The sequence below is a fragment of the Nelumbo lutea genome, chromosome 2 (genome assembly GCF_056320005.1).
Source record: "Nelumbo lutea isolate HS-2025 chromosome 2, American lotus-T2T, whole genome shotgun sequence".
NCBI classification, from domain to species: domain Eukaryota; kingdom Viridiplantae; phylum Streptophyta; class Magnoliopsida; order Proteales; family Nelumbonaceae; genus Nelumbo; species Nelumbo lutea.
In genome coordinates, this window is record NC_142685.1 from 26,645,458 (window position 1) to 26,658,679 (window position 13,222).

Consider the following 13,222-nt stretch of genomic DNA (forward strand, 5'->3'; position numbering starts at 1 on the left):
AATTTTCAACTGCATGCCACTTTGTGCATTGAGGGGATCAAAGTCGAAGAGCTTGAATACATAACTAGTACTTATACACGAGTTTGGGCACCTCCTTTAAACCAAAAGCTCAGGCCATGCTTGTTGGCAAATCTTTTATACAAGTATCTTGCATATTCTTTTTCCAATCTGGAACTCTCGATCACTATTTCATGCACTCACACTTGAATCCCAACACTGGATGGAATTTAAGCCTTGATAGATATGTATTGAAATGTTTTGGTCATACAAGCATATGAAAACGTTAGAGGAAATTAATGGGATGATTCACTATTACTCTTAAATAATCTCATTACTATAGAGAGAAAATCAAAGAGATCAAGAATTGTAAATTTTCTTGAGTGGTTTAAAACAATGTTTTAAAATGTGAAGGCATGACATGAGGCGTAGTTCAGAATGTAAGAGGCATACGCCCCATGGACATAAGGAGGAGTGAGGCTCCTTAAGAGGAGGGGGGGTCAGGAAGAAGAAGGGGGTTTCATTTTTTCTTTATTTTTAATAAAAACCTTTTATATTAATTAAGAAGAATAAATGTGCATAGCACTAGTTGAAAGGCGGGGTCATCGTGTCAAAACAGAGGCAAGTGAGCGACTCATCAGAGCAGAGCTGGGAGCCAAGGGAAGACTACTTTTTTTTCCTTTATCTTTTCTTCTCTTTCCTTTTCATTTCTTTTCTTTCATTTTCTCTTTTTTTTTTTCTTCTCTTTCTTTTTCTTTCCCTTCCTTTTCTTTTCTTTTTCTTTCCCTTCCCTTCCCTTTCTTTTCTTTTCCTTTCTTTTCCTTTTTTTTCTTTTTTTTTTCTATCTTTTTATATGAGGTGTGCATGAGGTGCAGGAGAGGTACGTCTCTAACACGCCTCATGAAGAAAGCGTATGAGACATACACCTCAGAGGTGTCAGCTAGCGCCTCTGGCGGACGCTTCAGGTCATTTTGGGTGCACGTCCCATGCATATGCCTGTCAGGCCTTTTAAAACACTGATTTAAAATACATGATAAAGGACCCATAACAGGGATAGACTTCTAATTAACAACGGCAAAGGAAAGCCTGCTGGACTACATGCATTATTCAACACAGAAATTACATCCATGCCTAGCTAAACTCTTAATGATCTAACCAGAATAACCACGGGCATAATTACTATAGGCAAGATACAGGAGGATTTGTATTTTTGGAACTTCCATGAGCATTTAAGCAGTAAGAGCGAGCTTCTTTTCCTGGAGCTGTTGTTGTTATGTTAACATGGTTCATCACAATGTTTGTGCAAGCAACACTCTCGCTGCATCGAAGACTGATAACATCTTCGCTGGTTGAAGACCCAATAATTCCACTGTAAGTCACGTCACTCACTTCAACTGCTGAGGTCTTCATTGTCATCCCAAGATCATCATTTAGTTAGCTATATGCATGTTTCAGACAAAAAAAAAAAAAAAGAACCACTGTGTAAACATAGTTCATCCTTCTTACTGTATTTTCGCACTTATCACGAGGGCAGTAATATTGATCAATAATAATAGGGTGATCCACTTCTTTGACTGTGATTGCATTGAAGGAGATCCTCTTGGCATACCCAGATCCCCCCTGGACAGACGACAGTTTCAGAAGCAAACATTAATTAAAGGACCATGAATTATAACTGCAGCTAGATGATCATATTAATTCTACCATGAGAGCTCCATTACCTGCCATGTCTTGATCCTTGCTCCAGCCTGAGTTCCAAAGAAATTGCAGTGCTCCACATGTACTTCTTCCACAGTGGCATAAGATCCTGATACTCCCAAGCTCCCCACACTACAGAATAACAGGTTTACTGTTTAGCATATTTTACTGTTTCCCAAGCTCCCCACACTACCAAACTACTGATCTTTCCAGGAACTACTGAACCAAAATGGGGTTGCACAAACCTTATCCCATGACCAGGTCCACAGTTGACATAAGTGATGTTGATAAAGGAGGAGCCAGAATTAATAGCAATACAGTCATCACCTATGGCAGAAAAGAAAAATAAAACAGTCGATCTGGTTATTCATGCTTCAACATAACCAAATGGAAATGAAAAAGAAGGAATTAACTTACCCGTTTCAAAGTCAGAGTTCATGACTCTAACATAGGTGGAATTGGATATGTCAACACCGTCTGTGTTTGGACTGTCTTTTGGGGCAGTTACTTTGAGTTGGTTCAAAGTTACATCATTGCAGCTGTGTATAGAGATATGATTCTTCGCGCTGTTGACGTGATGCAGCCCATCTACTCGAAGCCCGTTACATTGGTTAAAGAGTAGTGCCTGAACCATCACCAAACACACACTTATATATAGGCACTTCAGAAGACCTGTTTGGTGTTCAGACAATAGCCCTCTGGGCCTCTGCTAAAGGAAAGGAGGAATTAAAAGAACTTGCACTTACCGTTGGTCGTTGGCATTTCGTTGCCTGAAAAATACAGTAACCCAGATAAGTTAATTAAAACGAAGATGAAGAACTAAGAAGGAAACAAAATGGATATGAAAATGAAAATGAAAATATTTTACATACATATAACTCGTTGATTTCGCATGATTGTTTCCACCAGGTAGAACCCTGGCCATCGATATATCCTGGTCCATTGATGGTGAGACCATTTACATGCGCGAAGGAAAGCCATTTACCCATTGTGGAGTCACTCCAAGCTGATTTGTCACTGGGTGAGATTATGTTCCCTAGAACCTGCTTTCACCACTGTGTAAATATAATTTCCATCTACTAGAAAAATGATGGTACATGCATAATTCAATGAGCACTTGAAAAATTTTTTAACATCTGTGGATCCGTGTTTTGTACAACAGCGTTGCATTGTGGCGGTTTGGGTGAAAGAGATTTTTCTACTTACAATATGTTCTTGATTAATATAAGTGGTTATTTACATGCATTTTGCTAATTGAAATTCTCATGTGTTAATGGCTGTTTGTTGGCAAACACACAAGGAATCCTAGTCAGATGAGAGGCTGATCAGTTTGTAATATTCCATTTATCTTAAAAGAAAAAATGATTGATTGGATCACAAAAATCTGTCCAAATGATTTTAGTTTGTTTGACCCTCTCGTTAAACAAACATTCGATGAAAACTGCAAATAGTGCACCCTAGTGGAATTCACTCCGCCCCACAACGCTTCACAGCACATTCTCGCCATGTCGCCATGTGTTGGGAACATCCCCGACGATGGTATTAGAACTGATAATGTCATCATCTGGAGATGTTCCCAATTCACGGCGAGGTTATGCTGTGCGGCGTTACCCTAGTAAAGGTGAATTGGAAGTTGTCAAGTAAGTAGAAATAAAATAATATTCAAGAAAGATAACATTCTGAGTTAACCCAGATAAAGTTAGAATTAGGTCAATAGTCTGTAGTCTGTAGGTCAACCTTTTTTTCCTTTTTAATTAATTAACTTATGAAAAGAACTTTCCATTGAAGATGGCCATATATATATATATATATATATATATATATATATATATATATATATATATAGCCATGGAAAGGATCTAAGAAGTCCAGATTAATCAAAGGGAACCTCACTAATATGATGAAACACTAGCAATTTGATCAGTAGGTTTACCTGAACATAAACACTATTGGACTTGCAGGGACCAATGAACTCCACTGGATGCAACAAGAACGTCTTCATGGCTGGTATGATGAGGGTGGGGGAACCAGAAGCATCTCCACATGCCGCTTCCCATGCATTCAAGAAAGCCTTTCCAAATGCTCACAATACCAGAAAATATTAGGTTTAATTTTTATTGGATGAAAAGAAAAAGAAATATAGTTTCAAATGGATTCAATTGATGAATCAGATAAATCTCAATCTAAATTTGAGCCATTAATATTTGTAGTGAATCTTATCCATCAGATTTGGATATTGAATACCACTTAGGGGGTGTACTATTTTCAGATTTTGAGAGGAGGAAAGTTGGTCAATGGGATTTTGGTTCCCATTGACCAAGAACCCCTTGTTCTTTTTTCAGATTTATGTGGGAAAATTATCAACACCTGAGCAAAACAAAAATGTCATTTTTAATAATGGATTTTTATGGATAAAATGGGCATTTCCTTATTTACATGAGAAATAAAAGAGCATGGATAAATGCACTTATGAGGATAAGTGTTCCCGACGAAAAATTTATCCAAATAACTGCATTTATCTGAATAAATAACTTATCAAAAAATGAACGGGGTCTTAAGATTAAATTAAAATACATGACATGAAAATAAATTCTATCAGAAATATATCTCTTTGGTAGAATTATAAAGTCAAACCAACTTTACCGATATAGATGAATATTATTTTATATGTAGGCATAGGTATAAACATTTGAATATTATGGGACTACATTGCTGTGGGCGGGGTCCATATTTTTATCCAATTATAAACAGATTGGACTTGTGAGATCAAGAATCTGAGTTTGACAAGTTTTAGTGCCGGATACCAACATGATGCAACTCTCTTCCTTAATTTGGTCCATGATCTGATGAGATACAAATTCAAATTCAGAAAAACGGATACCATTGACAAACCTTATTTGGGAGACCATTGTATCAATCTTAAAATAATTGAGTACCCACCTATAAAAGGTGTTTTCATATTTAACAAAGGGGATGATAAATTGGAATACAGTCCTATCTATTTGTAAACGCTTGCCCCTTGTTTAAAAAATAACCTGAAAATCGAATTACTTTTCCTCGGCTTGGTGGCAGGTCAGTGGTTCAATTGTAGGTTACAAAATATGAAATATATATCATAATAATAATAATAATAATAATAATAATATTACATTACAAAATGTTTGAAGAAAATTGAATATCTCTTATACTACATATTCATCATATTAAACAAATTAAAAAACATATATATATTAGATGAAAACTATTATTATCACTGACAAAATTTAATAAAAATATAAAAAATAAGAATTAATTAATGTCTAATCTATGCCCTGATAACCATGCACACCAATTGTTTGACCGTTTGACTGGTTGTGTCACCTAGTTATTCACTCAGCCAACATCATTCTTATCTATGTAAAAGGTTTAGGGACTAATTGATTGCCGGATTAACTCCACCCTTCAAACCAACGTTTTAAAAAACGACCTGTAAATAGAATCATTTTGGCCACCGGTTCAAACGGATGGCCTATTTTGATAAATAAATTAAAAAAGTAAAAAATAATTAAAAATAAAAAATGGTAAAAAATCATTGAATGGATCGATAGGTTAATGGTTTGACCACCCAGGTCAATGGATTGTTGACTTTTTCAGCAGTTTTTTACTAAAAAACGAATTTGGGGTAAAATGGAACCACTTGCCTAACGGTTCTCAGGCCAAATGGTCCGACCATCCGGATCAACGGCGGTTCAAAAACCTTGCTTGATACTGACTGAATCAATTCCACCCTTGAACTGACTGCCATGCACCATCTATGTATTTGGTAGGGGTGTTCGATCTACAACATAAATGTTATTTTGTTTTCATTTGCTTAATTATGAAATTACCACATCAGCAGCAAAAAAAAAAAAACATGTTTATTGAATTCTGACTTTTTTTCAAAGGGGAAAAAATGGTTTTGTTTGGAAAAGCAATATATGTTTTTTTGGAGCCATCAAAATAATGGTCAATGAAACAAAAACAATCTTTGTAGTATAAAAATTAGATGATCTATATATAGAAATACATGGTATTAAAAAACCAGATGAAAATAAGTTTTTGAAACTAGAAATTTAAGAACATGTTTTTGGTTTCAGCTTTGAAAACAAAACCACATAGACAACCGATAACATATTTTTTTGGTGTTTTTGTTTTGAGAAACAAACTATTTTCAAAGAAGATGGTTTTGATTTGTTTTTGAAATCGGCAACAAGGAAAACAGTTCACGTAGTAAAATGCCAATTTTCAAAAACAAAAATAAAGAACATAGTAGAATAGCTCCTAAGGCTCAGTTTGGAAGGAGTACAAATGCAAATATGTATAACATAAATACATACAAAATAATACAAAATAATACAAAATATAAGGTTTTGCACTTGTACTCCTTCCAAACTCAGCCTAAGTATCTTGGCGGGGGTGTTTGCTAAACATACACCATTCCTTTTATACCACACACACATGCTAAAATTGTACTGAGTGTAAATAGATAGGGTTAATTACTTTGGAATCATCAGTTCTGCCATCTCCAACGGCTCCATAATTTACCACATCAAAAGAATTTGATGCTCCAGAAGCTAATCTACTACTCAATACAGGCAAAATTGCACATAAGTTTATCAAAAGAGTAGTGAAGAACTCCTGCAACCAAAATCATGACAATAAATCTGATTATCATTGTAGTTGGTAGCAAAAAAATAATAGTAGTAGCTAGGAATAGAAGGGATTACCATTTAAGCAGTAAAACGAATAAAACTGTCACAATGAAACCTGTTTCCCATGTCATGTATATATAGCAATATAGCATAGCAGGCTTTGAACTTGTAGGATCTATTGATTCTGCGAAGCTTGTTATTTTTGGTATGGTATTTATGTCTAGATTAGTGCATGTCTTATCTTTTATTCTCACTTTTTAATGGCCTCATAATCATGGATATCGCTTCTTAATTCCTAAAAATCCACTGCACTTAAATCAGCCAAAAATAAACTTACCCTTATATCTTTCTGTCAGATCAGGTGAATCAAATTCCCTAATTCTATGTCCCAAGTGTATAAAAGCCAAATTTTCGATATAAATTGACAAACTTATCCATTTATTAACTGAGAAATTTTTTAATGCACACTAAGACCTCCAGCCCCCGAACCTAAATGAATGAAGAGCTCAGTACAAGCACTTCTTCTCACTCAAAGTACGCAGAGGAAGGAGTACAAATACAAATATGTACTATGTAAAACCTTATATTTTATATGTATTTGCACAGTACATATTTGTATTTGTACTCGTTCCAAACTAAGCCTTAGTAGAAAATCTGGAACTGCTCGGATATTGATCATTTAGAATTAAAACTAGATGAGACCCGCCCATGTTTGATTGCATTCAGTTTCCTTTGAATTTTTTAAAGTCTTCATTGTCATAATGCTCACGGTACATCCAAAAAGACCAGATAACAAGAATAGACAAATACAATTTGGGTGGGCTCGGGTTGGGATTTTGTCAAATTTTGAATGGGCGTGTCTCGAAGGCCCAAGTTTGGAGCAGTGTAAAATGTTAATTTGGGCCAACTCGAGTTACACCCCTTCCGATTAGACACGGAAATGAAGCAAATAAACTACTGAAGTAGACAGTAAGGTCAGGTTCAACTGCTTTTAAGGGTGGCCATAAAAAACCAAAAAATGAATCGAACCAAGAAAATTGAATCAAGATATGCAGTTAATCAAATTGATCGATTCAGCTTCAATTCAGAATTTTTGAAAAACCAAAGGAATGATTTGGTTTTTGAAAAAGTGAACCTATCGAAACCAGTCAACCAGTTTTAAATAGGTGATGGTGATTCAGAGAATTATAAAAACCGATAGTATTGGTTCAGTTTCAAAAAATAGCCTATGATTGATTAACTAAATCATGAGCACCTCTAACTATTATACATACAAAGAAACCAAGTAAATTGAGCGGGAATGACCATCTTATCTTAGGATACTTTTGCAAATGGCACCAAAACATTAAGGCCCCATTTGGTTTGCCGTAATAGGAATCTGAAATCAGAATTGGAATGGGATACTTTGATTCCAACTATTTGGTTGTGGAACCAAAATACCATTTCCATTCATGCTGGAATAGCATTCCCCCATATGAGGGAATGGTCATTCTCTGCCCCTCCTTTGGGAATGAAATCCCATTTCTGCTTATTCCAATTCCCATCTCTATCTGAACCAAATAGACTATGGGAATAGATCATTCCGATTCCGATTCTAGATGTGAATCAAATGGGCCCTAAATAATGTTGAAGTCCAAAACATAAACGCCAATACTAATTTGACTTAAGTATTTCCCTCTAGAAAGATGCAATATTCAAAGCCAAGAGATCAAAATATCGACATGGTGGTGGTGTGTTGGTGTTTTGACCCTAACGGTTTGGACTTCCTTTTTTTTTTTTTTTGGTAGAGGTTTGAATTTCCTATTTGGTTGGGCCATTTTCTGAGGAAATGGCAAGGAAACTACCTTACCTCGAATTTCATGTAAGTAAATACCATAGATCGAAACGTAGAAGCTAGAGGTTTCCATTGTCGACACAAATTTCGTGCTAAATTTGGAGCACAAGAAATAATGAAGACAAATCCAAAGAGATTTTCTTTTTTTTTTTCTGAGAAATGTTTTTCTTTTTCTTCTTTTTGTTGAAGAACACCCTCTAATTCTCTTGTCTTGGACAAAATCCAAAGTCACTACAATAACTCATGATTATGAGAAGCAAACAACAATTGAAAAATTTTTTCTCATGATCAATCAACTATTAGAATAAGAATGAAATACCTTTACTTGTAAGAGAATTTTTTTTTCTTTTGGATGTGGCAACTTGATGGAAGTTTCCTTGGCTGAAAGAATTTGACAAAAGATTTTGACTTTGTAGTAAATTGACAAACGGCTTTTGTCAGTGAGAATTTGAAGATCGAAATCCCCAAACTAATGTAGCATGGAGTTGTACTAGCTTTAAATCTTCAGTGGTTCATGAGATGAAGTTTTGATTCTTCCTTCCTTGATTTGGATGTAGTCGTCCCTTCCTTTTTCTTGTCAAAAGAAATGGAGCCAATGGAGTAGAATTGAGGAGCTGAAGGGGGGAAGCTGAATAGAGAACCGAAGATGAAGAGAATGATTTCAGTGGAGCATGCCTCTTGACATGCACATGGCCAATGTTCAAAGTATCATAAATGCTAAATGTATTAGAAAAGCAGTTTTAAGAGACATATCGGGATACGCCCTAGATACGCATGTGTATCAGAGAAAATTAAGATACACATAGATACGGTTGGAAACACTATAAATACTTTAATAAATCGTAAAAATTCATAAAAAACACTAAATATAAGACCTCAGTGAGGTGTATTTACATTAAACTAATATATTTTAATGGTTTTATGAATAAATATATTGTAGCTAATTATAATTTCATTAAAATCCTATCCTTAACTATAATTTAGAAATTATAATTCTTAAGTTTTAATGTTTTATGGGATGAGAAAAACCCAACTCTCCTATCCAACCATAAAACATGCATTGTCATAACTTCTATGCGAAAATATAATTAATAATTATTTACCATTTTAATGGTTTTAATGTTTTTCGGGGAAAAGAAGCTTACTTTCCTTTTTTTTTTTTAGTTTTTGATTGTATTTTTTTCGTCGATACGCTACCGATACGCATGAAAAAAGATGAAACGTCTGATTTCCATGCAAATCCCATATCGAAATTTTAAACCTTACACGTGGCTAACAACATTTAACTTGAAACTTTAATAGCAACGTGGGAGCTAGACTTCTTTTAGATTCTTCTGTCATCTCCTTTCCTTCTCTAATTTTTTTTATCTTCTTTTTTTTTTTGTAAAATAACATGCTCTCCTTAAAATCGTATTTGGAAGGAAAGCCAATCCTTTGACATGGTGACTTCCTTTCGTTTTTATTTAATTTAGAGGGGGCCCACAAGATTAACTTGAGATGCCCTGTCCAATTCTATTAACATGATCCTTTCCACCAAAATTGAGTTAATCCGATCAACATTGATTGGCGGGCCTTGCTAAAGAGGCCACTTGGCTAGGGGTTGATGGATTTCCCCTAATCCGATTAGGCTAGTCCTTCTTATATCCATTAGCTAACCATATTTCCTTTTCTATGGTAATTGCCATTCAATTGGGTTTCACTTGAATAAATCCCTCAAATTGATTTGGGTGAACCCTCAAATTTGGCATGATTTGAGAGAAAATCTTTCTCATTGCCAACTTTATAATATTTTGTTATTTTCTTCCAATTATACTAATGTGAGATAATTGGGTGTCTTTAGTTTTTGCCTTTTTTTAGTTGGGTCTCACACATAAAAGTAATTTATTCAGCCATGATTTTCCTTAATTAATTTTGGTGTAATTATAGCCATTTAAATGACCCCCACTAAGCTGCTTTTTTTTTTTTTTGAGAGAATCTCTTGATTTGAAAGAATCACTCTAATTTAATGTGATCAAAGAGAAAATATCTCTAATTTACATATAGTGAGCCTTACATCAATATTCAATTCTTACATTTAATTTAGTGGGATGCTTAAGGATAGCTATGTGGCATGGAACTAATGCCTATTTACAATGGACCCCACCCCTACACCATCTTGGGCTTGAGCTCAACCATGTTCCCCTAGACCCTCTTTTTTGTCTAACAGGTCCTTTCCATTCAATTTCATACTTAGCCTTAATGAATGCATTTCTTGGGCCAACATCTGCAATAAGTTTAAATTTATATACCAACAAATGCCCATGATTGTTATTATAATTGACAATACAACCATCGACTTGCAAGTTTTGCACTTGCAAGGTTTTATATTCATGTGGGTCAGGAGTTTTTTGTCTTTTTATTTTTTATTTTGTCATTCATAATTTATACTTCTAAGGTCAAGAATCATGATTTAAGGAGAATGAGAGTCAGGGTTTAGACTCAAAGTATTGTCTGTCAGGGTAAGTGGCCAATTCGCGGAAATTATTGAAATTTTGAATGTTTATAACTATACAGTGAAAATCATAAATCTGCATCGGATATATCCGTTCTTCTTCAAATAATTTATTTTAATCTGTACTTACAATTCATGGCTTTGTAAATAGCTTAGGCTATTTTAACTGTTACGTAGGAATGCTTAGCGGATAGTAATAAGGGGCTGCTGCTAAAAATAATTGTTGCAGCGGCAGTCAGTTATAACTGCCGCTGTAAAATATTGCGGCAAGAAAGTACGCTCTTCCTCTTCTCTTCCCCTTTTTTCACTTCCCCGCCTTCTCTATAGTCTCTCTCTCTCTTCCCGCCCTCTCTATTTCTCTCCCTCTTTCAATTGGAGCTCCGCCAACTTCTCTCCTGCCGGTACTTTGCGACGCCGGTGTTAACAGACGGCATCTGAGAAAGGTTGACACCTCTCTCTCTCCCCCCTTCTATCTCTCTGCGATTGACCTAACCCGATCAAGTGTTTTTTATCAGTTTCTCTGTGCTATCCACCGGACAGCACAATCGGCAACAGTAGTGTCAACAGCGTGGGTTTCGGCTGCCAAAATCATGTTTTCACTCGTAGAGACGAAGGTAATTCTCCAACCCAGAATTTTTTATTTGGTTTGGTAGTGACTCAATAATTGCATATGGAAAAGAGCTAGTCACAGTTTTCAGCCTAATGATTTCCGCCTTTTTCTCGGTAAGCATGAGCATGCTTCGTTTTGCTTTGTTGCTTTTTGTTTGAGTATGAATACCGGCTGTGTTCTAACCTTAGTGCCAGAGTTGTGAAGAGGTCAAGCTTCAACATTTGAAAGATATTAGGAGCAAGTCTGTTAGTGGAGTACAGAGCACCTAATAATTAGTTCTCTATCTCACTATCATCCATAATCAATATCTGGAAAAAACCTTCATCCGTATATGATAAACTTTCCTCAACTTTTGATCTATCTCAGGTTATTCACATTCCAGGTTAAGAAAAACTTTTCCGTCGGTATTTTGACATTGCTTTTTTTTTTTTTTTTTCTTTTTCTTATAGTGTTCCTTCTAAATGAAAAAGTTAGTTTTTCATATTCATCGGGCATTGATAGAAATAAAATCCTATTTGTGTTGAACGCTAGTAGTTTGCCAATAGAGACTTGAGGTTAGATTTTTCAAATTCATGTATCCATGAATGATACTTCAAAATTTTAGGGCTCAAGACCCCAAGAAAAGGGGGAAATAGCAGAATCAAACTGTTTTTATCAAACTAAGGCACCGTAAATTTTGTGGAACTTTTATTATTTTTTCTGTAATCTCGTGGTGTTTTTTTTCTACAATCGATCAATCACGAAGATGTCTTGAGGATTCATTCTCTCAAGTAGTGATATACCGACTTGATATTAGTTTTTATCCAGATCCAGATCCAGCAGTAAACAATATGACATGATTTTATTGACCTAACCTACCCCAACTTTTATTATATCTCACTGTTTCATTCTGACAGTTGATATTTTAATTTCTAACGCTCTGTTATTCTTTTCATTTTATGGATTTGTGATTGGCACTTGGTTCTTGGGTTATCTCAGTATTTCCTTGACTTGCTGATTCTTACTAAATTGTTCACCAATTTTTTTGGTGTACTATTCACTCATTCCATTTTCTAATAAAAAATGATGAGAATCAAATCTATTTACCCTTGATAGAGTTCATAATCTCAGTTCTTTGTCTAAGTTGATTTAAATAGAAGTTTGAAGTTCATAATCTCTCGCACACAGTCACATTTGACAGGTAAATCTCTCTCTATTGCGGTTTCTCTCTCAGTCGCACATCGGCAACATTTGATTCACAGGTATCTCTGTATCTCTCTCTCTTTCTCTCTATTTCATGTTCACACAATGTACCTAATTCTATTTGGGCTTTGCTTATTGTTGGAGAAATTGAGTGTTAAGATGATATAATTCTGATGAATATTCTAATCGGATTTTTCTACAGATTATTTCTGTTTTTTTCGTTTTTCTTTTTCTTGTGTGCAATAGTCTAACCACATCCTCATCCATCAAGACAAAATCTTCTTCCTGGAAGCTGGAAATGCCAGAGACATGCCTATCCATACTGGTTGTCCTAAATTTACCATGATTTTCTATTATTTTAAGTTTCTCCAAAGCATTTCTCTCTGGTGGTCCAAAATTAGAATAACAATGCTATAGCTGATGTTGTAAGCCTACAAAGAGACAACCTATAAATTGGCCAGTTCAAAAATAAATGGTTATTTTTCTTATCCAATACTGCTGCAAAAGACTGAATTTGCAACCTATACCTACCAGCATCCTATTCTGGCAGCCCATTATTGATTTTCTAAGTATGTTTTAGCCCAACATCCTATACCTACCAACCTACCAGGGAAGGGAATATAGTGTAGAGATGTTCACAGGCAGCATTATTAAGGAGCACCTAGGAGGACCGGAGTTTTAGGATTTTCACTGATACTCCAGAGAAGGCTGTAAAGTTTACTACAAAGGTTGCTTGTTGT

The 13,222-nt window shown here is 35.2% G+C and overlaps 1 pseudogene; it reads right to left on the reverse strand.

The window, feature by feature from the left end:
* Positions 1-1,176: 1,176 nt before the first annotated feature.
* LOC148869382 (putative polygalacturonase At3g15720) lies at positions 1,177-12,803 on the reverse strand (annotated as a pseudogene).
* Positions 12,804-13,222: the final 419 nt, after the last annotated feature.